General features: G+C 46.4%; 1 protein-coding gene across 1 annotated transcript in view; it reads right to left on the minus strand.

Moving 5' to 3' along the window:
- PDE6C (phosphodiesterase 6C) overlaps positions 1–25,353 on the minus strand; it is a 348,347-nt gene that overhangs the window by 17,294 nt on the left and 305,700 nt on the right. The gene's annotated exons all lie outside the window — the stretch shown is intronic.

The raw sequence follows: 25,353 nt of genomic DNA on the forward strand, positions 1-25,353 counted from the left end.
TATAGCCTAAACTCTTGAGGTAGCACCAGTTTAATAAAAGGTTAAACAGAATCTATTTGTATACTACCATAGGGTGAATATTGAAACTGCGCATTCCCGGGTTTAGTTGTGCTAGGCTACTCAAGAATCCCAGCCACCAACCTACAGCAATTCTCCACCAAAAATCCCTTTCTTTGATCATTTTTCTCTCAATTTTATCTGTACAAATTGTTAGTATGAGTGCTTGTTTGAGATGTTTGGCATAGATTTGCAAGTAATATAAATATCCTCAATTGTTAAAAAAGAAACACTGGCAGAGCAGTGGTTGATGAATCCAGTACTGGAATTATTTACAGACCCCACCCCAATCTCTATAGTTGGCAGTATTTAGAAGTGCATAACACATTATTAAATGCCATCACTGCAACTGTAGCACAGCAAAGGGGCCAATCAACTCTGTCGCGAAATGTTGTATGTTACCTATGTTATGTAAAAGTAAAAATAAAGCAATAAAAAGAAAACCCTGTCCGTGAATTACATGACTTGCATATAATATGCAGGGACCATCTCGGAAGAGGCAGCATTAGAATAGACCTCTAATAAAGTGTTTTGACCTTGAGAGGCACCAAGCTGAAACAAAAATGTCAACAGCCATGCTTAACGTAGGCAAACAATATAGCAGCAAAGTCTCGAAACACTGACAAGACTATGCCAGAGTTTTGAAAGTCACACAAATAAAAAAATCTGAGATAGCGATTTATGAAAGACAATGGACTGCAATGTATAAAGTAGTTAAAAAGATGCACGCTTTTTTGTCGACTTGGGGGTATTGGCACTGTGAAATCTTGGGCCAATATGGACTATCCCATACATTGCATGATCTTGGAGATCCATGTCAAGAACATCTACGGAGAGCACCGGCTCAAGGTTCACTCGGCTACAAGGAGGAAGCCATGGAAATGTAGACCTCCTGCTGCCTTGTGATAGGACAAAATCATCACGAGTCCAGGGCAAATGAACCTTCTAAAATTAAACCCTGAATTTTGGTTAACAGTTAATTCACCACAATAATTTTTTTAACATAGTCGATTATTGTATGTTGATCCGTCATCTTGCACAATATTCATAAAAAAGGTCAGATGCAGCCCTGCAAAGGCCTGTCAGACAATAAGGGAAGTTTTAATCGGATTCTTTTTCAACAATTGCACCTATAGTAACAACGTATGGGTCTTGAATGTAATACGCTCTTTGGCAGATGATTCTACCAAAGATAATATTTAGGCCTTATCTTTGTTAGCAAAGAAAGGGTTAATATGCTTTATAACTGCAAAAATTGATTAGACTGAAGCTTGCAACAATATTGGTCAAAACTGACTACCATGTAAAATTAACATTTAGACATTGATGGTAATTTTGGGGTTTATTGCAAGCACTATGGAACCTTCATATTGATAAGACTAAGTGATGGCAATTCATTATATCTAAAGATGTTTACCTCTAGATGTTAAAATAAAATAATGTTTTAGCACTATTTTTGAAGCAGCCAACACCAAGAATAGAATGTTTATTCCTTCCTGGCCTTGAGGCAAATCCACTATCTGACATAAATGAGCAAACACTGGGATATTTGGCACAACAGTAGCAGCATTGTGCTCTCTATAGTTACAACCACACAAAAAAGAACAGAAAACAAATAAGTCTGAAACAAAGATAATGGAATTCTGTGGAGACAAAGTTACTTTCATGTGGTACTTAAGATACACAGAAATGTAACAAGTTCAGACTTACCAATTCCAAGGGCTTCTGTTTAATTGTACCACATTATGGCAAATACAGTTCTCAGTTACTTAGCAGAACGCATCGGCCCTCAAAGAGGAGCTGAGGAAGTTAACTAATCCTATGAGGTCAGTTCTTGTATTTTATCTCTGAGGGTTTTTGCTGGAAGGCCTCGTCTCTTGATCGGGCTGAGGCGTACTTTGTTATACTCCCTTCTAAATACATTCTGAAGGCAGTGCCATGTAATAGCTCACAAAGATGTTTCAGCAGCTTCGTCCTAAACCACAAGCTCAATCACAACTCGATGGCCAAGCGGTCCTTCTATAGGTTGCCAGGGCTGGATTTAATTGGCTTACACCATTGGGAGTCGTAATTTGGGCAAAAGGATCCATAAAGGATAAAGCAGAAAAAGGTCTAATCCTTCGTAAACCCTTGTTTCTGAATGTTCTCGTGTAGTCATTGGTAGAATCCACATTTGGGTTTAAAGTCATTGGCGAAGGCGATAAAGGAGCAAATTAAAGCAAAGTCATTCAGTAGTGGCCTTGTGCCATAAGGCAACAAGACAAATCAATATTTATCTGGGACGTATAATAACTTTGATATATTGGGTGTAATGACTAATAGAGGAGCATGAATGTAATAAGCACAATAATGCTTAATGCATATAGTGTTACTTGAGTTTGCTGAAATATGGTTAGGTGTGAACAATAATCAGTAAAAATGCAGGCACACGGTCTAAAGCCACAGTTTGTTAATTTTCTTTCTAAGACAATTCCAGAAACATTAGCTAGCAACGATACGTGAATGCATTTTGTGAGTGTGTGGTAGGTTTTTAAGATATAGGTGAACATGGATTGGTGTCACTACAACGCATGCTTTTACCACGCATGCCTTTACAACGCGGTTTTTACCACGCAGTCCATTACAACGCATAATGCTTTTAGGCGCTGGATAGTGAATTATTTAATTTACTATTCCAACTCCAGTCCCCGTGGATAGCAGGGAAGGTGTTGGATAGTATATTAAATACATTCCCTATCCTAGAGCGCCCCCCAGCGCATTGCGTTGTAATGGTTTGCGTGGTAAAAGTTGCGATGTAATGGTAGTGCGTTGTAAAAAATTCGTTGGAACCGTGCTACACCGTGAACATGCATTAAAATACATATATTAAAATATACAGTAAAGACAGGGCAGCCAGTAACCAGTCCTTTTAGTTTATCAATGAACAGAGGAAGTGATGACAATGTGTCAAAAATGGCATTTATGTGCTTTAGGGTGTTTTAAAAAAATATCAGGCTAAGGCCCAAGGTGGTGTAAACAGTTGCAGTGTTAGCAAAGCGACTGGTTGGTGATTCGAGAATATTCCAATGGAACGACGGGTGTAGTGATCCTTCACTGTGAAAAAACTGCCATTTGGTAGAATTTGTGTGTATACTATTCATGAGGAAAGGTTTCGTTTGAAATTTCTGCCGACTGGCCGCAAATGGCAATACATTGATGGATGAGGTCTGCGAGGGACAGCAGAGCGGCATTTCTGCAATGGCATTCGCAAAATGAAACAAAAAAAGTAATGATGCTAAAGGTAATGCATGCAGCAACTCGACCGTTGTGTCTAGAGATACACTTGGAGCCGTATTACATTAATATGATGTCTTTCTAACAAACACGGGTGAGAAGAGGATGTGGCATAAAGGCCAGAGTGGCTGTATTTGAAGTTGGGGAACCGGATTCGAGTCTCGGCAGGAGGCTCAAAATCCTGTGATTCTGGGCAAGCCAGTAAATTTCTCCTGAAAATTAATGTGTCCACCAGTTAAAAGCCCAGTGCCCACTACAGCCAGTCCGACCCTGTTTGGGAGCATGAGAGGGGCTTGGTGCAAAAACCCTTGTTCAAAAGCAGCAGTAGGTGGAATCTGGGACTTTAAAGATTGTGTGGTTTATGCTGAGATTGCTCTTACAACTCTTTCCTCGCTCATCATTTCACTCAGTAATACCATTTCTGCCTGGTGCATTTTGCCATATATATTCCTGGATGAGTATGGGTATAGCACTCAGTTTGTACTTGATTGAGGATGTTTGATCGATAGGTGTGCTGCGCTAGATTAGTGCCTGCTCACTGTGAAAATCAAGATGTGTGGCCTGGTCCCTAGGGGTATCCAGGACTCTAGCGCGCACTACAAATGCAATTGAAGTTTTTCCAAGTAGAATTAATTGAAAATACAATTCAAACAAGAATGTACAAGAAGCCGACCGACATGAACACAGCAATTTTATACGGTAGCCTTCACCCGACGAGTTTAATTAACAACCTGCCGGTCTCACAATTCATGAGGATAAAGAGAATTACATCTGATGACGAGACATGTAGTAAAACTCTGGAAATTCAGAAGCAGCGATATTTGGATAGGGGCTACCCTAAAAAACTTTTGGAAGCACAAATTGAGAAAATCAAAGCTACACCAAGAAGTGAGCTACTAAAAAAGAAAGTGAAAACTGTGAACAAGAGGATGGTTTTCGTGTCGAAATACTCGACAGCCTCAAGGGACATACAAAGGATTATACTGAAAAGATGGGAGATCCTGCAAGTAGAGAATGACTTTGGCACAATGTTTATTGATAAACCTTTATTTGCCTACAAAAGAACACGGAATCTCATGGAACTACTTAACAAAGCAATAGGGCAAGAGGAGACCAGTCAACAACACGAAATCTATAAAGGTACCATGCGATGCTACAATTGCAAGAATTGCAACAATGTTATACCAGGCGATACCTTACTGCACCCCCGGACAGGAGAAAAAATTCAACTCAGACACACTACCAACTGCAATTCAGAACATGTAGTATACTCAATTAAATGTCCTTGTGGACTATTGTACATCGGCAAGACCGATCGCAAAGTGAAACTACGACTCTCAGAACATAAAAGTCATATCCGCAACAAACACTACACATCTCTGACCACCCTGAAGCCTTCAGCTACGGTCGCTCCCCACGCAGCTCCCAGATCTATCTGCCGTGGTATTGTAGCTCTCACCCGCATTGCCCCTTAACTATTCTGTACTGTGCCTACCTGTCTGCCCGCGCCCACCCGCATTGCCCCTCATTATTTTGTACTGTGCCTGCCTGCCTGCTGCTAATTAATCCACCATAGCGCTTTGGCATCTGTGGAATTGTAGCGCGCTATTGCTGGTGTCTGGTGTGAGATCGCAGCGCTCCTAGCATTGTTCCCATTTACAGCTGCCCGTCTGCTTTAATTTACTGTTCATAGCGCTTGTGATCGTTAAGGCGCATTGGTGCCTGTCTGATGCTCGCCAAATAATTATCGTTGCGCTACACTTTGTATTGTGCTCAGCTACATTTTGATTATATTGTTTAAATAGTGCAATTGTGCATAGCGCCCATTTCAGGTTGTGCCCCCAATACAATTTCGTTTTTGGCCTGCAGCCATTTTGTACTTTGTTGTAGTCCCTCCCTGCCCGGACCTCCGCCCCGCCCCCGCCTCCCAGCTGCTCCTCCCTCCCACTGATACTACAGGCATTACCATCCGGCACACACGCTGTGACCACCCTGAAGCCTTCAGCTACGGTCGCTCCCCACGCAGCTCCCAGATCTATCTGCCGTGGTATCGTAGCTCTCACCCGCATTGCCCCTTAACTATTCTGAACTGTGCCTACCTGTCTGCCCGCGCTCACCCGCATTGCCCCTCATTATTTTGTACTGTGCCTGCCTGCCTGCTGCTAATTAATCCACCATAGCGCTTTGGCATCTGTGGAATTGTAGCGCGCTATTGCTGGTGTCTGGTGTGAGATCGCAGCGCTCCTAGCATTGTTCCCATTTACAGCTGCCCGTCTGCTTTAATTTACTGTTCATAGCGCTTGTGATCGTTAAGGCGCATTGGTGCCTGTCTGATGCTCGCCAAATAATTATCGTTGCGCTACACTTTGTATTGTGCTTGGCTACATTTTGATTATATTGTTTAAATAGTGCAATTGTGCATAGCGCCCATTTCAGGTTGTGCCCCCAATACAATTTCGTTTTTGGCCTGCAGCCATTTTGTACTTTGTTGTTGTCCCTCCCTGCCCGGACCTCCGCCCCGCCCCCGCCTCCCAGCTGCTCCTCCCTCGCCCCCCCCCTCCACCTTCCACATATGACAGATGCTTTTCGCGCAGCGTTAACGCGCAGCGGTCGCGCCGTTAACCGTCCCCCTGCTCTATGCCGCTCCCAACCCCCCAGAGTAACTTATGATGCCGCTACACTCCTCGCCCTCAACGCCGGACGCACTCCACTTTGCTGTGAAGCCACCCCAGGACGCACCCACGGCCCATTCTCCTGCCTCTCCTGTAAGTTCAACTGCGTCAGGACCCTCACCAAACACACTTCCTCCACACACAGCTCCGAACCCAACGACTTGAAATGCATCCTACTGAACACCCGCTCGGTCCACAGACATGCAACCGAACTCTGGGACCTAATCGACACTGCATCACCTGACATCGCCTTCCTTACTGAAACATGGATGAATGCATCTTCTGCCCCCGACATCGCCATAGCCATACCGGACAATTACAAGATCATTCGAAAAGACCGCACCAATAAAAAAACTGGAGGAGGCATCGCCATCGTCCATAGAAACACCATCAAAATTACAACCAGCTCTGACGTCAATCTTGCAACCGCCGAACACCTCCACTTTCAGATCCACACAGACCCCAGGACCACACTTAGAGGAACTCTCATTTACAGGCCCCCAGGCACCCGATCTCAATTCAGCGACGACATCACTGACTTCATCAGCCCGCACGCCCTCGCCTCCGAGAACTACATTCTTCTAGGAGACCTCAACTACCACCTTGACAACATTCTCGACAACAACACCACCACCCTTCTGGACAACATGTCCAATCTCGGACTCAAACAGCTTGTTGACACCCCCACTCACTTAGCCGGACACACGCTCGACCCTATCTTCACCTCCAGCAAGCACATCTCCTTCGATCATACTACAGCCCTCCACTGGACGGATCATAGCTGTGTTCACTTCAGCTACAAAACAACCCTGACCCACAACCGTCTACAACCCATTCCCCGAAGAAAATGGAACAAAATCACCACAGAACAACTCCTCACATCACTCAGCCAAAACACTCCCACCCTGGCAACGGACCCAGACCAAGCGGCCACCAACCTCAAGCAATGGATTACCCACAGTGCGGACAAACTAGCACCCCTGAAAAAACACCAGTCGAAACCATCCAGCAAAAAAACTCCCTGGTTCAATGATGACCTTAAAAAATCCAAGAAGACATGCCGCACCCTGGAGAAGAATTGGAGAAAAGAACCAACTTCAGACAACATGACCTCCCTCAAGACAGCCACCCGCAAACACCACCAACTGATCCGATCCGCCAAGAAATCAGCACTTAAGGACCGTCTCGACAACAATTCTCATAACAGCAAGGAACTCTTCAATATCGTCAAAGAATTCACCAACCCTCCCGCAGCATCCAACGACATCACTAACTCCCAAGACCTCTGCGATGCGCTATCCTCCTTCTTCTACAACAAAATTGCCGACATCCACAACAGCTTCAAGAACACTCCCAATGACCAACTCACCCCACCCACTTCAGATCCCACCCCTCCAACTAACTACCTCAACTCCTGGAACCCAGTCACCATTGAAGACACCATTCGCCTCATGAACTCAATCCACTCTGGCTCACCTTCTGACCCCTGCCCCCACTTCATCTTCAACAAAGCTGACTCCATCATCGCTCCCCAACTCCGCGATGCCATCAACTGCTCCTTCGACTCCCCCACCTTTCCAGAAATATGGAAACACGCCGAACTCAACGCCCTTCTGAAAAAACCAACAGCAGACCCCTCAGATCTGAAAAACTACCGACCCATTTCCCTCCTCCCTTTCCCGGCCAAAGTCATCGAGAAAGCCGTCAATAGCCAACTAGCAGCCTTCCTTGAATCCAACAACTCCCTGGATCCCTCACAGAAAGGCTTTCGAGCCAAACACAGCACCGAAACCGCCCTCATTGCGGCGACCGACGACATCCGAGCACTCCTGGACAACGGTGAAACAGTGGCCCTCATTCTACTCGACCTCTCCGCCGCCTTCGACACTGTCTGTCACAACACCCTCATACAACGCCTCAACAACATCGGCATACAAGGAAAAGCCTTGGACTGGATCATCTCATTCCTAGCCGGGAGGACACAGAGAGTCCGACTCCCCCCATTCTACTCAGAGCCCACCGAAGTCATCTGCGGCGTACCTCAAGGTTCCTCACTCAGTCCCACCCTCTTCAACGTCTACATGAGTCCCCTCGCCTCCATCGCACGTCAACACAACCTCAACATCATCTCCTATGCCGATGACACCCAGCTAATCCTTTCCCTCACCAAAGACCCCAACACCGCCAAAAACAACCTTCACGAAGGTATGAAAGAAGTAGCCGAATGGATGAAACAGAGCCGCTTAAAACTCAACTCAGACAAGACGGAGGTGCTCATCCTAGGATCCTCCCCCTCAGCTTGGGACGACTCCTGGTGGCCTTCCGCTTTGGGATCTGCGCCCACACCCACAGACCATGCACGTAACCTTGGCTTCATTCTAGACTCCTCCCTCTCAATGTCCAAACAAGTCAACGCCGTATCGTCCTCCTGCTTCAACGTCCTTCGCATTCTCAAAAAGATCTTCCGCTGGATCCCCCTCGAAACAAGAAAGACTGTCACCCATGCACTGGTCACGAGTCGACTGGACTATGGCAACACACTCTACGCCGGAATTACAGAAAAAACTCCAGCGCATCCAAAACGCATCAGCGAGACTCATATTAGACATCCCGCGCCAAGAGCACATCACCGGTCACTTAAAAAACCTCCACTGGCTTCCCGTCAACAAGAGAATTACTTTCCGCCTTCTTACCCACGCACACAAGGCCCTTTATAATCTAGGACCCGAATGCCTCAACACCCGACTGTCCTTCTACTATCCCACCCGCCAACTAAGATCATCCAATCAAACCCTCGCCGCAGTCCCGCGCATCCGAAAAACCACCATGGGTGGCAGATCCTTCTCCTTCCTGGCTGCCAAGACCTGGAACTCACTCCCCACCCACCTCCGCCTTACTCAGAATCACATCTCCTTCAGAAAAGACCTGAAAACATGGCTGTTCGATAAAAAGTAAACCCCCTCCCTCCAGCGCCTTGAGACCCTCTGGGTGAGTAGTGCGCTTTATAAATACATGAACTTGAACTTGAACTTATCTCCACTCGCAAAACACTGGATGGAAATGGGGCATACAATAGCCCAACTACGTTTTCAGATCATTGAACTTGTTCCTCAACGATTGGGATTCGATAATGCTAAAACCTTACTCCAAAGAGAAACCTTCTGGATACGTAGACTTCAGACATTGGCCCCTCATGGGCTCAATGACAAAATAGAAATGATTTGCTTTCTATAAAATTGTGGACAGTGATCACATGTCCTATGGACTCTCATGGGGTTCCAACACACAGTGATATGCACATACATAACATATGATCCCAACATACACAAGCGCTACAGCGAAATACTATGATCATTAGATTGTAAATAGGCAGAAATTATTACAGTTGAATGCTATTGTTCAAAAATATGTTTAAAAATATGTCACAACTCCATTAATGTTTATTTTGCTTTCAATATTTTATTGGCATAAAAATGTACTTTATAAAACTAAAGCAATATGTAAAGGTTATGAGTTCCAAACATACCCACCGGCAAAAATCCCAATATCGCTATAAGAACACTATTTGAAAACACTCGGTTTAATAATGGCGACCGTTTTGCATTCACCACTAGTCCTTTATCAGTAGCGATGATTTTTTCTTATCAGCGCTTGAAATAAAAAACGGACCACGTACGCAGTGGTTGCACGCCAGTAGACGCTTCGGTCGACTACGCTGTACTCAGTACGAACATTCTCTTTCCCGGTAAGATTTTAAGCATTCGCACTCGTGAGTTTTTCAGCTGATTAACCGCGTGTTTTGTTTATTAAAAGCGGTTATCTCTTATTTACAGCTGCACCGTCCCTTTTTTTCTAGCGAGACCGCTAATACGACCACGAAGGCTCGCAGGTAAATGACGTTTTGTTCTACCTTAAGAATCCTTGAAAAACATACTGAGTTACGACCTTGCATTTTCCATCCGCTAAGTTTTATGTTTATTAAAAGCGGCTATATCCTATTTACAGCTGCACCGTCCCTATTCTTCTAGAGAGACCGCTAGTACGGTCACGAAGGCTCACAGGTAAATTACGCTTTTTTTCTACCTTAAGAATCTCTGAGACATTGTTTAAAAAACATACTGAGTTACGACCTTGTATTTTCCATTCGCTTAGGATATTGGTTCAAAGCGATCCAACTCACACTCGCAGGTGAGCTTATAAGCATGACTCATTTCCTTTTGTATACGCTTATAAAGTGACCTTTTGCCATTTAATATATTTTGAATAAATAGCCCCTATAATTTTCTTTTAGACCGCCAACGATCCTCTCGACATAATTTTTATCGAGTTATTTCACGTCATTGGTAAGAAACCTTAAAACTACAGAGATATTTAAAGCATACAGGCCCCACGGCATCACTAGTAACATAGTTTCTTTCTTTTTCCTTAACAGACCCCTGACGAAGGGGCCTCAGCCCCGAAATGCATTGGGTTCTTAAACTGTTTGTTTTGTGAATATGCATTTATGATACAAAGAATGTAACCGTTCATTTATTTGTTTAGGTTGGAATATTCAGAATATACAAATGAGAAACATGTAACATTGTTGAACTCTTGATAAAAATATATTTGAAATCTAAGAATTGGAAAAACTTCAATTGCATTTGTAGTGCGCGCTAGAGTCCTGGATACCCCTAGGGACCAGGCCACACATCTTGATATATATTCCTGGGCCTTGTCTGATCACTCCCCTTATTGGTGCACACACAGGCAGCACCTTGCTGTCCTTCTGGCTGCCCCTCCCCCACTCTTCTGGCCTTATTTTAGCAATATTTTATCACTCGTGCCACTGTTATGGTCTCTGTTACTCCAAAAGATACTCAGTGAAGAAAGGAGAGTAAATATCACATAATTAACGTATGCTCTGGTCACCGAAAATAAGCGTACAAAATGGTGCATATGAATAGATAGAGGGCAAGAGGGAAGTACATGCACAAGTGGCATAGCCTACAGGATAATTTAGAGAATTAGGGGTCAACTGACTGGTACTCGGTCACCTTTGGGGGCAGGGCCGGACTGGGATCTCAAACCAACCCCGTGGGTGGAGGTGAGGGTGGGGGGGTGGTGCAAAAACCCTTGTTTTTTTTACATTGAGTACATCTAGTGAGTATAAGTATTTTTAAGAGTTTATGATTGTTAAACATATATACTAATCTACTGCAAAAGTTAAATTAGTAAACAAGGTGCACTTCTACGTAGTGATACTACTTCTAAAATATATTATGCAAGTGGCTGCATGACTGTATGTATCCTTGTACACAAGGGGTGTGTGAATGGCTGTATGGGTGTATAAGTGGGTGAATGATTTGCTACGCAAGTGGATTTATTGGTGAGTGAGTGGGTGTGTGATGGCTCAATGGGTGAGTGAGAGGGGGTATGAGTGGCTCAATGGGTGTGGAGTGACTATGGGTGAGTGAGTGGGTATCGGAATGGCTGTATGAGTGAGTGATTGGGTGTGTAATTGGCTGTATGGGTGAGAGAGTGGCTGCTTGAGTGTGTGTTTGGTTAAATGAGTTGGTGTGTGAGTGGCTTTATTGGAGAGTGAGTGTCAGTGGGAATGGCTGTATGGGTGAAGGAGTGGATGTGTGAGTGCTTGTGTGAATGTATGAATGGGTATGTAAGTGGTTGTGTGGGTGTTTGAGTGAGTGTGTGAGTGCTTGTATGGGTGAGTGAGTGCCTGCATTGAGAGGCTGTGTGGGTGACTGAGTGGGTGTGTCAGTGACTGTGTAGGTAAATAAGTGGGTGTGTGAGTAGTTGTCTGTGTGAGTGTATAGCTATGTGACTGGCTGCACAGGTGAGTGATTGTATGAGTCGCTGTATGGGTGAGTGAATAGTTGTGTGAGTGGCTGTATGAGTGAGTGAGTGGGTGTGTGAGTGGCTCTATGAAGGAGTAAGTGGGCCTGTGAATGGGTATGTAGGTAGTTGTGCAGGTGTGTGAGTGGGCATATGAGAGGTTGTATGGGGGTGTGTGAGTGGTTCTGTGGGTGATGTCATTTGAGATGTCATTAGTGATGTCATCAGGGATGTCACTGACCATGTCATGAGTGGTGTGATAGGTGTGGTCATAAGCAGTGCATTTCCGGGGCGTAAGTTATAGTTAGCTCAGGTAACTGTAACTGGTGAATTGCTATGGTTTTGTACAAGTGAAATCTGAGCCTAACAATAAATTCCCTGTAACTTTGTGTTTTTCAGTGAATTTCTAAGGTTTTTTAAAATTCTATTTCCTAACTATAACATCCCTTTAACCTTTGTTTTTTTCAGTGAATTTAGACGGGTTTTCAAATACTATATCCTAACTATAATGTCCCTGTAACCTTTGATTTCGTAAGGGAATTTATATGGTTTTTTTAACTGGTAGTTGCAGTAACAGAGTGGTGGAGAAAGGAAGCGGAGCTTCCAACCAGTTTTCAGGAATCCTGCTGTGTGGGAACTACTGGAAGTAACAGGAGGGGTTCTTGACCCCCAAGAATGCTCAGCAACCAAGAGGACTGCATCCCCGAACCTGTATGGCATCAGGGAGTGCATTTGCAGAGTAGTGGAGAAAGGGAGTGGGGCCTCTGACTAGCTCACAGCATTCACACTGTGTGGGACTTACTGAAGGTAACAGGAGGGGTTCTTGGCCTACAAAGACCCTCAGCATCCAGGGTGACTTCATCTCCTTACCAGTAATGCACCAGGAGGTGCATTTGCAGAGTAGTGGAGAAAGGTGGTGGGGCCAGGGCCGGACTGCGAACCGAAACAGGCCCTGGCAAACTGCTTGGCTGGCTCCCCTGTGGGGAAGTGGGGTGCGGCTGAGTTGTTTCCTAGGGCCGGTTTCGACCGATTTTGTCACAGGGGGCCAATATTGCGGGCCCCTGGTAACAAAAACGGTCCCCTGGAGGCCCAAAACCGTCCACCACCCTGGTGGCCCACCGGGGAAATGCCCGGTGCCCGCTTCGGCCAGTCCGGCCCTGGGTGGGGCCTCTGAGCAGCTCAAAGCAATTCCACTGTGTGAGATTTACTGGAGGTAACAGGAGCAGTTCTTGGCCCCCAAGGACCCTCAGCATCCATGGGGACTGCATCCCCCAACCAGTGGTGCGCCAGGTGGCACGTTTGCAGAGTGGTAGTGAAAGGGGTAGTGGGCTCTGAACACCTCTCAGCAACCCCACTGTGTGGTACCTACTGGAGGTAACAGGAGGGCTTGTTGGCCCTCAAGGACCCTCAGCATCCAAGGGGACTTCATCCCCCAAACAGCAGTGCATCAGGAGGTGCGTTTGCAGAGTGGTGGAGAAAGGGAGCTTGGCCTCCGATGTCTTCTCAGCAATCGTGCTGTGTAGGACTTACTGGAGGTAACAGGAGGACTTGGGGGGTTTTTTCCGATTTTTTTTTTGTTGAATTTTTGTATAGCGCAAACTTGACCCAAATCGGGTATCAGAGCGCTTTACATAGCACCTGTTGCATTACATGAGGACACATTCAGTTTGTTAGGCATGGGGAGATTAAGTGATTTGCCCAGAATCACAGGATGTTCAGCGTCATTGCCAAGACTCAAATCCAGTTCCCCAGATTCGAGGGCGACTGCCCTAGGCGTTAGGCTAACTCCTCTCCCCTTGCTGGCCCCCAAACACCCTCAGCATCCAAAGCAATTTCATCCCTCACCCAGCAGTGCACCAGGAGTTGCGTTTGCAGAGTGGTGGAGTAAGGGGGCTTGACCTCTGAAGTCCTCTCATCAATCCTGCTGTGTGGGGCATACTGGAGGTAAAAGGAGAACTTGTAGGCCCCCAAGGACCCTCTGCGTCCAAGGGGACTTCATCCCGCAAGCAGCACTGCACCAGGAGGAGTGTTTGCAGAGTGGTGGAGAAAGGGGGCGTGGTCTCCGAAGACTTCTCAGCAATCCAACTGTGTGGGACTTACTGGAAGTAAGAGGAGGGCCTGCTGGCCCCCAACGACCCTCTGGAACGAAGGGGACTTCATCCCCCCTACTAGTAGTGTGTCAGGGTGAGCGTTTGCAGAGTGTATGTTTTACCCTGCGCGTAGAGACACTGGAAACCATGTTGTATATTTCAAGACTTCTTTATTGGTTGCAGTTCAGGGTAGTAACAATCTCTGTCCAGCCAACTCTAGTCCGGTACTAGCCATGTACCAGCCCCACCAGGAGCAGCCTGCCTAGGTGCTTATCCCATCTCCAACTGTCACCACTCACCCACACAGGCACCCAGGCATTCCATTCATCACAGTCACACCAACATTCCGTTACCATCTCTCATTCTGGCTGACCAGCTAGTAAGACCTTGGCTGATTGCATACAAAAGTAAAACATAGGGTATAACAGTGTACTTGAAAGGGCCCCCCTCTCTGGGCTGCTTTTGGCCCCAGGAACCCCATCCCCGTGTTTTGAATGGGGCGAGGGGGTCCATGCAGCCCCTCTTCCCGGCCCAATTTCGGCCCCAAAGACCCTATCCCTTGGGGCCTGACTTCTATTGTAAGTGCCCTGGTCCCACCCAGGGTACCCACTTACATCTGTTGGGGACCGCTGGGGAGCATGAGTGCCCTGTGGTCCCTGCAAGCTCCCTGCTTCCTGCGGGAGCCAGCATTGCTTTTGCAGAGAGGGAGCTGCTAAACATGCAGCTCCCTCTCGGTAAAAGCGATTTTGCTCTGCTTCTAGCAAGCAAGAGCATTTTTTATGCTCATGCTTGTTAGAAGTGAATGTTTGTTGTGGCTTGGCAGGTGCGGTAAGTCTCCCGCCAAGCCATAGTAAATAGCTGTGCCCCGAGAAAGGGCACCCTGGGATATAGCAGGGGGGCTGGCTCCTGCTACGTAAACCCACATAAAACTTAGGGAGTCGATAGCCCAGTTAGAGAGGCAACTCCCTAATGGCCTATTCCTTCTAAGGAGGTGTATCCTCATGCCACATTAAAAGTGACAAAACGTCAGACTGAAGGGGACAGGATAAAGGGCGGCAATGACCCAGCTAAAAAAACAGTCCTCTAGCAGCCTGGCCCTTAGGAGTAAAACCATGGGTAATAACCTAAAGGGGTCAGGGTAGAGGACAGCAAGACTCAGTTAAAAAGGCAGTCCTCTATCAGCCTGTCCTGTAGGGATAAAAAACAAGTATGGTAACATATTTAGATGAGGGGGGAGTTCATAATGAGTGCTGTTAAATATCACTCTGTAGCCCCCACCCTGGGAGCCTGTAAGGTGGCAGCATCAACGTCCTAGTTGAAGATGTCCAAGAATTGAACTGTTCCGATGTTCAGCATAAAGTTCAGCAGGTTTAATAACTCAATGAGCACCTGCTTGCAGCTTCAGACTCCCAAGGCTAATAGTTCTTTGCGCAGCAATGACCTTCAATGAATCAACATACATGGGCGGGTGCAAAATATGTGCAGGATAGTTTCCACAACCTTGCATAGCCGACATATTTTGTTCACAGGGTTACTTTCTTCGAGCGATTTTGTTGTGTAGTTCAAGGTCAGGAGAGACCCTAATCGCAGAGCCGTGAATTTTTGTTTAATTTGCCTAGAGAGTGGAGAAGTGTGGCTCAATGGTTAGAGCGGCAGACCCTGATACAGAGGTCTGGCTCGGACTTGGGTTCAATTCCCGCCTCGACGGGTCTTGGGCTCAATTTTCCCGGACCTGATAATTCTCGCCTCTGTGCCTATTCTAATCATGGGTCCCACTCTGCAACTCTGGGCAATAGCTTGCTTAATCTCCACAGCGGCCCCAACAGCGCTGGAATGCCTGGCTTCACCTTGGGGGTGCCCAGGAGTGGGCACTTCACAGGGAAAGGCCAGGAAGGGTTCCACAGCGGTATGTGTACAGCGCCTTGAGACCCCTTCGGGGGAGATACGTGCGCTATATAAGCACTACATTTACATTTATTTCCTCTTAATACATTTAGTAACTGCTTTTTTTAAACACAGCTTAGCTTGTTGGCAGAGACCAGAATTCCCCAAGACCCAAATTTTCAATGGTTTCATCCAAATATCCTTTCCTTTCTGCATATGTATTTCCCCAGAGACTTAATAATCCAGAGTGTCGTTTGTGGCGGTCCAAATCTTATGGCAGAGTTTTAGAAAGTCCCCTTTCCTGACCAGGATTTGTTTAGCCAGGGCAAACTCAAATCTTACTTGTGCTGGAAAGGCTGATCTGGGCAGATGAAATACACGTTTATGCATCCTTGTCAGAAGGGTCTCCAGGAGTCTGGTATCCCCTCGCAAGCATCAATTCACTACCATAGGAAATTGCAGGTAAGAATTGGGATTTGACCACAGCTAAGAGTGTGATGAGAGTGGGGCCTGAATATTTTTGTTGGAAAGGGGTATGAATTCAAAGATTAGAGCTGAGGACTTTATCTTAATACGTTCCTTCTGTGGTGCAAAGGATGCCTGTGCATTCAGAGCGAGTCCCAAGTACTGGTAGGCAATACCACCTGTAAAGTTTTTTCTCTGTATGCATTTCCTGACTGTGTGTGCAATTGACAGTTGTAATGAGCCACTGTGGAGTGATCAGTGCTCTATTATCACTCATGGAAGTTACAGCAATACAAGTTCACAAAAAAAGGCAAAAGAACACTTTACACGGTCAAATAACAATAGTAACACCATTTACTTGCAATTATGATAAGGCCTGCTGCAGAAGCACACTAGTGTTCAATAACTGGGTGGCTGTCTCAGTGAGTTAAATGGTTGCCACTGACATAAATGCTGATCAGCAGTGCTAGAGCCTAGGTAGGCTGGCTTAGGGCCAGATTAGAGCTCAGCAGATGGGCTACTCTGTCACAAACATTATCAATATCCCTGTGATTACTGTCTTTGCCTGTGGTTGTTAGTTTAAAATTGTAGTTTTAACCTGCCTGTGATTGCATATTTTATCACCTGTTTTGTGTTTTAAACTTGTGGTTTTCCCTGCCCATGATTGCTTCCATTTAACGTGTTGAATTGTGGGATTTACAGTCCAAACTCTATAGTTTATCCCTCTCATTCCTGGTGACAATTCAGTTTTCCCTCAAAATTTCTCCTTTGCTCTAAGCTAAGACCTGTATGTTAAAACAGTGCACCCCCAGCAACCATTTTATGTTCACAAGCCAGTGAAACCAGCCTCCCTGCCTCCCCCCCACCAGCAACAGGGATATTCTACATCAGAGGGTGCTTCTGTGAGCTGTTTAAACTGTGTTTACTAGGGACTGTGCACTTCGTTTTTTGGCCAGGAGAGGGAGTAACGTTTTATTCAAACAGTATTGTTAGATTTCAAGTTAGTGAGGCCTTTACCTGCAGAAGTCCAAAGTGTGGATTGAGCCTGTCTGTCTCCTAGGAGATTCTGAACAGGAGAAGCAGTTTCCAACTCCCTGACCAGCGAACCTTGTCTTAGGTCGCTGGGACATTATATGGTCTGCTAGAGGTTGGTACATGTGCACACTGATTGGTGGTTGTATTTGGTGTTTCTATTGGATTTGGGTTAGTGTCCTCATTGGTTGGGTATTTGAGGGTTCTGATTGGTTTCTGGGTCTGTGATTCAATCAATGTAGGGTTGGGGCTAGGGTTAGGATTTCTATTGGAAGTAGGGACTAGGGCTTCCTATGTTATTGGTTGTTGGGAGTAAGGTGGGACTAGAGCTAAGGTTAGAACTTTAATTGGAAGTAGCGATTAGGGCTTCTGGTGTGATTGGTTAATGGACAAGTTGTGGGACTTAGAGTAGGGTTAGGCTTTCTATTGGAAGTAGGGACTAGGGCTTACTGTGCCATTGGTTGCTTGGACTTGGGTTGGGACTACTGGTAGGGCTAGGGCCTCTATTGGACGTAGAGATCAGGGTTTTTGAACTGATTGGGTGCTTGGACTAGGGCTAAGATTGACTGTAATGTCCTGGTCTCCTATTGGTTCTAGATTTTAGGGCTAGTGTTGTGATTGGATAGTTAGGGCTAGGGTTCTCATTGGCTGAAGGGGTCCCCTGATTACTGGGGCTATAAAAGGCCAGGGTTAGGGTGTCTCAGCCCAGGCATCGAGGCTAAGGGCAGAGAGGACAAGGGCAGTTGCTTGTTTGAGCCTGTTAAGGGCAGAGAGGACAAGGGCAGTTGCCTGTTTGAGCCTGTTAAGGTCAGAGAGGACAAGAGCAGTTGCCTGTTTGAGCCTGTTCGAGACGGACCGTGGCCAGGGCCAGAAATGCTGCCCATTTTCCCATTTTGCAATACCCAGCCCACACCATCCACATGCACAAACGTATGGTACTTACGGATCTATATATTTATCACTTTCTTCTAATTTAGCATTTCCAATGCACTTCCCTATTTCTCAGCCTATACTTCGCTCAATATATCTTCTAGCCCAACCTTCTGACTCCTCTCAAACTTCTTTCTACTACTCTTACCAAGGCACTACCCTATCTCTCATCCTATACATCTATCAATATATCCTCTACATCCTCTCTCATTTATCCCAAACCCCATACCACTACTATGATCGGCAAAATAACCCTTTCTAGACTCTCTCCTACTCTACCCCTCCTTGCATCATCTGACACCTCTTTTACTATATCGATCCCCTAAAACAAACCTTTCTAAACGCTTCCCTCTGACTCCTCCCCTCCAAAACTCCTTTTTACTCATCCAAAAGCCTCCTCCTAAAAAATGTTTATCCCTCCCCTATCCTTTTCAATCAAAATTAACAGACTAACATGTTCACTTCTCAAATTCCATATTAACTATACTAATTCACCACTAATCCTTTATGGGTTCCGGAGTGGCGTGCTACTCGCCAGAAAAGCGCTTCAACACCCATCAGGGGTAACAAGTGCTGTATGAATGCAAACCTTTCTTCCCCTTTTATCCCTCCACTATCCTTCTCACTCCAAATAACTGACTAATATCCACCACTGAAATGACTTCATATTTCACCATATTAATTCACCACTAATCCTTTATGGGCTTCCTGAATAGCGTGCGTAAACACCCCATCAGGGGTAACAAGCGCTATATAAATACAAACCTTTTTCCTCCTCTATCCTTCTGCTATCATTCCAAATCCAAATAACTGACTAACCTATTCACCACTTAAAATGTACTTGCATGTTTCACTATACTAATTCAACACTAATCCTCTATGGGTCCCGGAGTAGCGTGCTACTTGCCGAAAAAAGCACTTCTACGCCTCGTCAGGGGTATTAAGCGCTATATAAATGCAATTACAATAAAATACAATACCTTCTAATCATTTGGTCTGTTCGGCTCTCATTCATGTTGTGTTCACCCATCACAGAATTCAGCAAAGGGCAGTGCGTCAGTCCATTGCAACCACTAGCTCTCCTACAATGTGACTGGCATCAGTTTGCATGTTCACATGTGCACATCTACTTTAAAAGAATGCTGTTTCACTGACCGGGCTGGTGCACCAATATATTTTTCTTCACCAATACTTTTCATTTTACATTCATTACCTTGATTTTTTTAAATCCTCGTGTGTTTAAAATTTGTTTTCGGTTTGCTGCAATTCAAACCCAATAGTCCCTTTACTTGTGCAAATAAGAATCATATTTTCCCCATTATGTACATAACTAAAAAGGGTCTCTGCACCTGTTCTATGTGCACCTGCTAGGAAATACTGCTACTGTTGAGTTAAAATTATGTGAAATTATTATTTTTTTAAATTTTAAAATGTGTTTTGCAATCATATCGTTGCCACGCTTGGGTGGTGTCTCTTTTCTTCAGTTTATTTCTGTAGCACATGCTATTGCGTTTGCATGTCATATATATATATATTTTTTTATTGACATTAGACTTTTGAGTTCTCTTGTCTTTTTAAAATAATGTATGTATTGTTTTCTGAGTCAATCAGCATTTTTCCTAGGGGTTTGTGTTAAGACTGTTATTGACATGGCGAAAAATGTGCATTTTTAAGGAAAACTGGTCAACATTTTTAAATCTGTAAAATTTTAAAGGTCCAAATTTAGAAATAGTTCCGGATTTTACCATGTTCATAGGCCCAATGGTAGAGAGAGCTGAAAGAAACAAAAATGGTACAGGGCCCATGAAACTGTTTTTGTTGAAGACAAAATGTCTTTTTGAGCAATTTGTGTAACCAAACCTGTCCAGACCGTACTGTCCCAGACAGAGGTTGATTTGGGGGCACTTACAGGAAAGTTGAATGTTGCCAAGCAGGGTCATTACCTGCATCACAAATGCACACTATTTAAACATTTGTTTATCTTTGATGAGGCCTGATAAGTTGTGGGAGGCAGTCCTACATCAGCAGAGAACTGTTCATGTGGTGTTTAATGCAGTGTCCGAGGCCTTAGTTTAATGGAATTAATGGCCCATTTCAGGGTGATAATTACTTTGTGTTCACTTTGACTTAAATGCGCGCTTTCAAGCTCTTTGTTCGTGGCATGAAGGCAGCATGTGCACGGGCGCACAAGCGCGCACCTAAGAGGGAGGGAATATAGCTGGTAGGTGGTTTCGGTGCTGTGGTTGCTGCGGAACCCGGACTGGAACGGGTCCAGGATGCTGTTCTCCTTGAGGTAGCGGGTCAGTTGTTTGTTGACAGTCTTCTCAATGACTTTCGCCAGGAACAGAGCAGGGAGATGGGCTGGAAGTTCTTGAGGTCCTTGGGGTCTGCCTTGTTTTTTTTAGTAGGGCGTTGATCTCGGCGTGCTTCCAACTCTCCGGGAAGGTTGCTGTCTCAAAGGAAATGTTGATTGATGGCTTGCCGGAGATGGGGTGCGAAGGCGGTGCTGGCTTTGTTGAATATGTGGTGTGGGCAAGGGTCTGACGGAGATCCGGAGTGGATGGTGTTCATGATTTTGATGATGTCATCGTTTATGTTGGTCCAGGAGAGCAGGCGGTCGGTGCGGATGGTGGTCCTGGGGGCGGAGGTCTCAGTGGTTGTCGGAGTGGTCGTGGTGTTGAAGCTGTCATGGATGTCTGCGATCTTGCAATGGAAGAAGGTGGCCAGCGAGTCGCACAGGTCTTGCAAGGGTGGGATGTCGTTGGTGTTGGAGCTGGGGTGGAGAGTTCCTTCACGATGTTGAAGAGCTCTTTGCTGTTGTGTGCGTTGTTGTCTAGGCGGTCTTTGAAGGAGGCCCTTTTGGTGGTTCAGATGAGGTGTTGGTGTCTGCTGCGGGCGGCGTTCTTGTGGGCTGCGCAGCTGTCCGGTGTTCGTTCACGATGCCAGTTCTTCTCTAGCTTTCAGCAGGTTTGCTTGGAGGCCTGAAGGTCTTCAGTAAACCAGCTGGCTTTCTTGTTGGTGTGGCTGTTGGAGGGTTTCTTGAACGGGGTGAGGGTGTTGGCGCAGTCGTCGATCCACTGTCTGAGGTTGCGGGCGTCGGTGTCCGGATCGGTGGGGTTGGTGGAGGGGGCTTCGGGCGAGGGTGGTGGTTAGCTGGTCTTTGGTGACTTTGCTCCAGCAGCGCCAAGGGATCTGTTGGGTGCGGTGGTGCGTAGTGGGTTTTCGGAAGGTGAAGTGGATGCAGCGATGATCGGTCCAGTGAAGTTCGGTGGTGTGGCTGAAGGAGACGTGGGGGCTTGCAGAGAAGATGAAATCAAGCGTGTGTCCGGCGGAGTGGGTGGGTGTTGTGACGATTTGTCTGAGTCCGAGGTTGGCGAGATTGTCGATCAGGGTGGTGGAGTTGGTGTTGCTGCTGTTCTCGAGGTGAAAGTTCAGAACCCTGAGGAGGATGTAGCCCGTGGAGGCGAGGGTGTGTGTGCTGATGAAGTCGGCGATGGAGTCGCTGAACTGTTGTCGGGTTCCGGGGGGTCTCTAGACGAGGGTTCCTCTGAGGGTGGTGTTGGGGTCGGTGTGGATCTGGAAGTGCAAGTGTTTGGCGGCGCTGAGGGTGTCGTCGGTGTTTGTTGAGACTTTGAGAGTGTTCCTGTGGATGATGGCAATTCCTCCTCCTACTCCGTTGGTGTGGTCCCTGCGGGTGATCTTGTAACCTTCCGGGATGGCGATGTCAATGTCGGCTGCCGAGGAGGGGTTCAGCCAGGTCTCCGTCAGGAAGGCGACGTCTGGGGAGGTTGAGTCGAGTAGGTCCCAGAGTTCCGCGGCGTGTTTGCGGGTGGAGCGGGTGTTGAGGAGGATGCGTCTGAGGTGGTTGGGTTCTTTCCTGGTTGCTGGATTGGCGGGCCGGATGCTGGTGAAGCTGCAGTTTCGGCAGTAGAAGGGTCCTTGGGTGCGCTTCAGGGCGACCAGGCAGCAGGTGCGTGATCGGCCGGCGTTGACTGCGCGGAGGGTGCTGGAGTCGTAGCGGAGACGGGCATCGTGGTGTTCGCGGGGGCCGGAGTTCTGGCACTGGGCAGGGTCCAGGTGCGGACGGGCGCAGACGGGCTTGCCTTAGGCGCGCCTTTGGCGCGCCTAAGGCACGCCCGCCATAAGAAGGGGAGGTGGGAGGGAGGAGCAGCTGGGAGGCGGGAGGGAGCGGATGAATGGGAGCGGAGGCGGGGCCACAGGGGACGCAGCAGCGGGAAAGCAGGATCGGCGGAGGGTACGGAAGGAAAAAAGAGGGGCACTGCAGAGACAGGGGAAATAAGGGGTGAAAAAACTAGTACAGAAAACAATAAAAACAATTACAATCAAATACAGGCACAATACAATACAGGTACAATTACAATACAATACGGGCAACAATCCGAGTAAGCAAACAAATCTAGGGCCTACCACTGGCCACCAGGGATGAGGCGCAGGTGGTAGCCTGTGGGTGAAGGAGGGCCTCGATCTCACGGCAGAAAGGCAGCGGGGCTCAAGGGCGCAACACACTTGTGGTGCTGTGCGGCGTGGTGAGGTTCCGTGATTTTCGAACCAGACTCCATTTTGTTTAGGTTGTCCAAAGACGCCATTTTGTGTTGCCCTCACGTAGGCCGTGGAGGTAACCGAACGAACAAAGTTGCATGGGCTTCGTTGTTTATGTGCATATTAACTAGGCCTTTTCTGACTTGTGAGTGAACTGCAGGACGCTGACCCCGTCACCTGAAACTGACCTTTCGCGAGGCCAATTTCCCTGGCTGATCGTTGTCTGAAATTGGCAATCACTGTTCAGGATATCGTTAACTTTTAGTTTGCTTGCACATATCTTATCCTACTCAACATCTGAATTGCTTCTTTCCTTATGTCTTTTCATTACATGGGTAGTGCTTTCAATTATGGGTTTGTCCGGCTCGTGGAAATTGAATTTGGGTCATTCCTAATAATTAACTTGTGGGTTGGTACAATGTAAAGTGAGCTTTTTATGATGTAATAATGTGTGGGAAAACGTATTTCATTCGTCAGAATTTGTCGCAGTGGGTGTGCATTAATAATGAGCAAAATTGGGATAAATACTAATGTCTTGCTCTACGAAAATTGAGCAGTTTCCTGAGTTGTACACCGTGTTGTATTGCTGGGTTTACTGTTACTAGCTGCAGCTAATAAATTTGATCTCTGACGCCACCTAGAAGTATTCCGTGTCTCTGTTTGCCAAGACAGGAGAACCCGAAGACTTTGGGCGTATCCCTGGCGCCGCTGGGTTCTAAAAACCCGGTTCTTCAGTTGGCGCCCAACGGTGGGGCGACTTCAGTGGTACCGGTCCAAGCCCGAGGATCGTGAGGAGCCACGTGAGAAAATTCTGGAGGAAGGCCGCCACTTCATCGACCCCTGTATGTCGACGTGGACCGAAAGTCTTTGCTGCGAGGCTTCCCGCTTTCCGACAGCTACGAAGGACTGCTGCCCTGACTGTCGCCCTGTCTTGGACCCTTGATTGATCCTTTGTAGAGCGAGACGATAGACGGTCTTCTGGTGGCGTGACAGATACTTTGGTTAAGTATAAGTGGGTCGCTCCCACGATCTTTGTTTTTGTCCTTGGTTTTGATTCAGATATTGCAATAGCTGAAGCCGAGGGGCTCGCATATTTACGAGTGTATCGATAGTTGATAACCCCTTGAAGTTTGAAGCTAGATTAGTGAGCTATAAGATGCCTGGTCTTAGCAAAGTTGGGAAATGGTTTGGTTGTGGTTGCAACAAGGATTCCCGATCGGAGGATTCGTGTCCGATACCTCCGGTTGGAATTCCAAATTATGATCTCTATTCAAAACACGGAGTGGGTCCCATTACTTATAATGAAATGTGGGTTCGCTATACAAAAAAAGATGGTGTTTTACGATGGCCCCAACATGGTAGTTTCGAATTAGAGATTTTAGATAAACTGGAAGTTACGCTATTTAAGAAGATAGCCCGGTTGGCGATGTTTGACTCTTTCCGCCTTTGGCGTAAGGAAGCGATAAATAAAGCAAGCTAAGAGAGATAGGGAAGATAAGAATATGTCAGTATTACAAGTTGTTAGGCAGTTTAAGGAAGATGGAGAAGAGCGTGCGAGTGAAGTCTTAGATAGACAGCGTTGCATGGCTATCGATAAATGTTATCCGGCCTTGCCGCCTTCCCTTTCAAAAGTGAATGAAGACCCTGAAAAAGATCCTTTAATCTCTCATTTACTGAGATTACCACGTCGCTATGTGCAGGGTACTACTGCACCTCCATTACCCCCGGTTGTTGCACCTCTTGTTGTTCAGCCTCCTGCTGTTGTTCAGCCACCTGTTGCTGCACAGATGGTTCTCCCTCCTACGGCGCAACCCCCTCTAGGGTCCCCAGCTTTGTCATCAGCTTTGCCTCAAACTCCTTTGCCTTCTACTTCTGTATCTCCGACTCCTGCTACTCTTGTCCCTACGCCTCTTTTGCCTCAAAATACTTTTTCTCCTGTTCTTATGGCTACTTCTTCTCCTTCTGCTCGAATACGAATGACTGAGACTATTGCTAATCTTTTGTCTCCACTCTTTGGGTCATTGAATATGACCCCTGTTTCGGAACGTAGACGGAGTCGTAGTCAGCTTCCTAGTCCAGAAGAGCGGGCAGTGTTGGATCTTTTGGCACGAAGATGGGTTTTGAATGCTTCGAGGTATAATTTACAATCGATTATGGATGTTTTCTTTCAGTGGGAACCGCCGAAGCAAAGGTATGTGTTTGATATGATGTGTACTTTTCTTCATCAGGAATGGGAGAATAATGAGTTGGGTCCGATTCCGCAGGAAGTGCTTGATGTCCAGTCAGAATTTGCTCAAGGGACGATAGTGGAGTCCGATGTTACAGATGCTGTAGAGACGATACTTGTCTTCAGGTCTAGGCTACCGCCTCAGACATTGTATGAACCTGATTCCTTCGTTAGGAGGAAAGTGAAGCAGTATCCTATGAGAGAGGTTCCCCCTGTATGGAGAGAGGCAGTTCAGGCTGATGCCGCTCATGGTATTGTTCAGAAAAGGGGGTGGTGATGAACAGAGTGCCTGAATTAAGCAGACCACTCTTACCCAGTCCAAAGATCAGGG

The sequence above is a fragment of the Lissotriton helveticus genome, chromosome 5_1, assembly GCF_964261635.1.
Source record: "Lissotriton helveticus chromosome 5_1, aLisHel1.1, whole genome shotgun sequence".
NCBI lineage: Eukaryota > Metazoa > Chordata > Amphibia > Caudata > Salamandridae > Lissotriton > Lissotriton helveticus.